At 44.5% G+C, this 5,190-nt stretch overlaps 1 non-coding gene across 1 annotated transcript; it reads left to right on the top strand.

The window, feature by feature from the left end:
- The first annotated feature begins 1,579 nt into the window (after positions 1-1,579).
- Positions 1,580-1,652, top strand: trnav-uac. Its single transcript has one exon. It is a non-coding gene; the product is annotated as a tRNA-Val (tRNA).
- Positions 1,653-5,190: the final 3,538 nt, after the last annotated feature.

Consider the following 5,190-nt stretch of genomic DNA (forward strand, 5'->3'; position numbering starts at 1 on the left):
ATATTAAAATTCCTGCAACAAAGTCAGAAATACGGAATATTCAAGACGCCAGGGGAAGAAAAGCCTTCCCTATTTTGCCACGACTCGGATATTAGCAGTTTTTTCATCCACCACAGAATCTTTTGGGTTTGCAAATGCAGATGAACATATTTAATCACCATTTCAAACGTGTCTAAATGTACGAAAAAAGCAACTTACTGCTTATGCGTCAATGGGAAAGAAAAACAGAAAACACAGGACAGTCTCATCAGGTCTGACAGCCTCTGTGGAGAGAGATGGCAATTGTCGTTTCGAGTCTGGGTGACTCTTTGTCGAAGCTGGACAACTGGATCTTTGGTCAGGTGTAGACTGGCGGAGTGTGTCTCGGGGGCGGGTGGGGGGAGAGGGGAGCGTGAAGCATTGGGCCTCGACAGACGGCCAGCCATGGGTGGAGAATAACAAAAATATGTTGGGTCGAAAGAAAAAGGGAATAAAAATGTTTCTAATCTGTGTTAAGAACTGTGCTGACAGAGGCGATTAGAAGATTAGAATGTCTTAATGGCAGATGAAAATGAGGAACAAGGGGCGGATTTCCCAAGAGGGATGCGATTGGCTAGGGGAATGGGGAGGGGGAGACAATGGGAGAGGAAGACATATCAATGGAAGCAATGAAAATAAGTTGATGGAAATAAACATGTGGTGAAGTGGGAAGAGTGATTTCACGGTGCGAAGTTGTTGAGCCTATTGTAAAATCCGCAAGGCTGTACCGTGCCTATTCGGAGGATGGGGTGCTCTTCCTCGGCGTTGTGCTGAGCTACATGGGAACATTGCAGCGGGCCAAGATCGGACATATGGACATGAGAGCAGGACAGTGAGTTCAAATAGCAAGCGACAGGAGAGTCTGCCACCAGTTTGTCGATGGAGCGAAGGTGTTTTGCAAAGTGGTCACCCAGTCAGCATTTAGTCTCTCCAATGCAGAGAAGATGGCATTGGGATCAGCAAATGCAACAGGCCAGATTGAAGGATGTCTTATAGTAATGTGAGCTCAAAAGAACAGACACAAACGATACTGTAACTGACTTAGAGGAAATGCCAGAGACTTAACTGAACCAGCTTTGGGAAAGAAAAAACGGTTTTCCTGATGGAGAAACAGGAAAAGCCAGTGTGGGAATCCAGGCTCAATGTTGATTTCGAATTACCCCTCCTTTCTTATACATGAACGGTATTTAGGCTGCAGCATTTTACACACCAAAACACAAAGAGGTCAAATATAAGAAACACATAATTGTCAATTCTTAAACTCAACTCAAGCACTGAATAACGAAACAAATATTGTGTAAAGTCGGTTGCTTTTTTCTGTAGGATTTCAGAATGCTGCATTAATAATAGAAGAGAGCATTTCGCCGTTAGAGGTTTGCTGAACAAATTCTTCAGTTCAATATAGGTTCTTCTACTGGCTTGTAAGTTTAGACATCTGTTTTAAAGAAATAGACGTGTTCTTGTGAGAAGTGACATGGCCTCTCAGCCGAACCATGCGAAGCTGCAACAAGGCAGTTGAGTTGAAGGTGACACAGGTCCGTTGGCGTCTGCGTTGCCAGTTGTTTCTGTGGTGTAGTGGTTGTCACATTCGCTTTACACGCGAATGGTCCCCGGTTCGAAACCGGGCAGAAACATCTGGTGTCTCCAGTTTAGTCTATCGCTAAATATTACCTCAATCTCGTAACTGATCTGCATCATCGAGGAATAGCAAAAGCCTTTAACCGCTGTGACCAGTGGCGCAATGGATGCAAATCAGGAGATTCCAGGTTCGACTCTTGGCTCCCTCGCAGCTCCTAGTTTTGGCCTCCCCTTTAGTTCAGTGGGTTGGACAGCTGGTTCCTGATGCAGAGCAAAGTGAGCAGGGCATCATTAATTCTCGTTTCAGCTGTGGTTACTTATGAAAGCCCTGCCCTCTCAATTTAACTTCAAGCAAAACATAACTTATCTCCAGTTCAGCAAAGTTCAATATCTGATCCTTTAATAAGTTGAGACATCAGTTTTAAAGAAACAGCTCCTTCCAATAAGTTACATGGCCTCTCAGCGGAACCGTTAGAAGCTGCAACAGTACATTGAGGTTCAACATTGCACAGGGCCACTGATTGTGATGTTCCTAGCAGTTTCTGTAGTGAAGTGGTTATCACATTCGCCTAACACGCGAAAAGTCCCCAGTTCGAAACCGTGCAGAAACATTTTGTGTGACGAATGTTTGCACAAAATACCTTTCTTCCTCAATCTCGCACGTTCGAGGAACATGAGATTTGGTCTCTCATGAGATATTAAAATTCCTGCAACAAAGTCAGAAATACGGAATATTCAAGACGCCAGGGGAAGAAAAGCCTTCCCTATTTTGCCACGATTCGGATATTAGCAGTTTGTTCATCCACCACAGAATTTTTTGGGTTTACAGATGCAGATGAACATATTTAATCACCATTTCAAACATGTCTAAATGTACGATAAAAGCAACTTACTGCTTATGCGTCAATGGGAAAGAAAAACAGAAAACACAGGACAGTCTCAGCAGGTCTGACAGGCTCTGTGGAGAGAGATAGCAAGTGCCGTTTCGAGTCTGGGTGACTCTTTGTCGAAGCTGGACAACTGGATCTTTGGTCAGGTGTAGACTGGCGGAGTGTGTGGGGGATGTGGGGGGTGTGTGGGGGATGTGGGGGGTGGGTGGGGGGAGAGGGGAGCGTGAAGCATTGGGCCTCGACAGACGGCCAGCGATGGGTGGAGAATAACAAAAAAGTGTTGGGTCGAAAGAAAAAGGGAATGTAAATGTTTCTAATCAGTGTTAAGAACTGTGCTGACAGAGGCGATTAGAAGATTAGAATGTGTTAATGGCAGATGACAACGAGGAACAAGGGGCGGATTTCCCAAGAGGGATGCGATTGGCTAGGGGAATGGGGAGGGGGAGACAATGGGAGAGGAAGACATATCAATGGAAGCAATGAAAATAAGTTGATGGAAATAAACATGTGGTGAAGTGGGATGAGTGATTTCACGGTGCGAAGTTGTTGAGCCTACTGTAAAATCCGCAAGGCTGTACCGTGCCTATTCGGGGGATGGGGTGCTGTTCCTCGGCGTTGTGCTGAGCTACATGGGAACATTGCTGCAGGCCAAGATCGGACATGTGGACATGAGAGCAGGAGAGTGAGTTCAAATACCAAGCGACAGGAGAGTCTGCCACCAGCTTGTCGATGGAGCGAAGGTGTTTTGCAAAGTGGTCACCCGGTCGGCATTTAGTCTCTCCAATGCAGAGTAGATGGCATTGGGATCAGCAAATGCAACAGGCCAGATTGAAGGATGTCTGAAAGTAATGTGTACTCAAAAGGACAGACACAAACGATACTGTAACTGACTTAGAGGAAATGCCAGAGACTTAACTGAACCAGCTTTGGGAAAGAAAAATCGGTTTTCCTGATGGAGAAACAGGAAAAGCCAGTGTGGGAATCCAGGCTTAATGTTGATTTAGAATTACCCCTCCTTTCTTATACATGAACGGTATTTAGGCTGCAACATTTTACACACCAAAACGCAAAGAGGTCAAATATAAGAAACACATAATTGTCAGTTCTAAAACTCAACTCAAGCATTGAATAACGAAACAAATATTGTGTAAGGTCGGTTGCTTTTTTCTGTAGGATTTCAGAATGCTGCATTAATAATAGAAGAGAGCATTTCGCCGTTAGAGATTTGCTGAACAAATTCTTCAGTTCAATATAGCTTCTTCTATTGGCTTGTAAGTTTAGACATCTGTTTTAAAGAAATAGACGTGTTCTTGTGCGAAGTGACATGGCCTCTCAGCCGAACCATGCGAAGCTGGAACAAGGCAGTTGAGTTGAAGGAAACACAGGTCCGTTGGAGTCTGCGCTGCCAGCTGTTTCTGTAGTGTAGTGGTTATCACATTCGCAATGTGGAGTTTGCACATTCTCCCCGTGTTTGCGTGGGTTTCACCCCCACAATCCAAAGATGTGCAGGCTAGGTGGATTGGCCACGCTAAATTGCCCCTCAATTGAAAAAAAAATAATTGGGTACACTAAATTTATTATAAAAAAAACTAAGTTCCTAACAGGCATTAAATCAAATGTTGGTTCTTTATCGGGGTTCAGGTCTCAGATCGGATTCAGTGTGAGGAGGTGGGAGTGCCTTGCCGGTTTTTGTACGAGCTGACTGTGTCTGTGTAACAGTGTGGGGCTCAGAGCACAAAGATACACGGCAGAGTCAGAGACACCGACCCTGGTGATATTTAAAGGAACTGTTTTCCTATTCTTGTCCAAATCAGCAGAAAACCGGCCTGGGAAATCGGAAGACCTTTCTCCAGTCCCCGTGCTATATTTCTTCAGTAGATATCTCGGAGCTTCGCCGGAATACTGGATGTACCAGAAGAGAGTCTTGCCAGTGACATCTGCTTTGTAACTGCAGTTCAATGTTGCCGTCTGTCCTTCCTGAACCGGTAATTCAGGTGGGTCCTGGGAAACTGAATCTTGGCCATTGGTTCCTGTAACAACATATACAATATGTCAGAAATCTGGGAGTAAATAAAACCCATGAAACATAGACTGAGGATTTGAGCTCAGACTCACCGGACAGCAAGACCATTATTATCAGTAAAGCACACAGGGAGCACATGGTTCTTGACGGGACAGTAAACAGCGGCACTGTTTCAAATATGTTGCTGCGTCGAGCCTAATATCAATTCCTATGAAACTGAGAGGCGTCTCTCAGTGCTGCGATTGGCCGGTCTCTCAGCTCTGACGTCAGCTGTGGACCAATCACTGTCAGCTGGGGAATGATTGCGGCTGGTTCTCTCCAATCACATTCCAGCCCTGACTGTGTGTTTTGGTCTTTCTTCCTCACTTTCTCTACGTCACATTGTCAGCCATTCTGCTTCTTTCTCCGTTTAAATCGTTTTGCTTCGATCTCAGTGTTTACAACCTTCCTGACGTAGATATTTTACTCTAATTATGGTGAAAGGTTAAATAAATATCTTATAATCAGTCAAGTGCCATCCAGTGCATGGAATATAATGCATAATTATTGATTTAAAGGTTCCCGGGATAAACAGTCACCCAATTCCACACCAAGATGCATTTCCACTGGGGTCTCTTGCACCGGTAAAGTACTGATTTCAGTTAGTATTTATTTCTGCCCTAGGGAATTTAGAATGTGACA

This window comes from Scyliorhinus canicula, unplaced genomic scaffold, assembly GCF_902713615.1.
Source record: "Scyliorhinus canicula unplaced genomic scaffold, sScyCan1.1, whole genome shotgun sequence".
Lineage (NCBI taxonomy): Eukaryota > Metazoa > Chordata > Chondrichthyes > Carcharhiniformes > Scyliorhinidae > Scyliorhinus > Scyliorhinus canicula.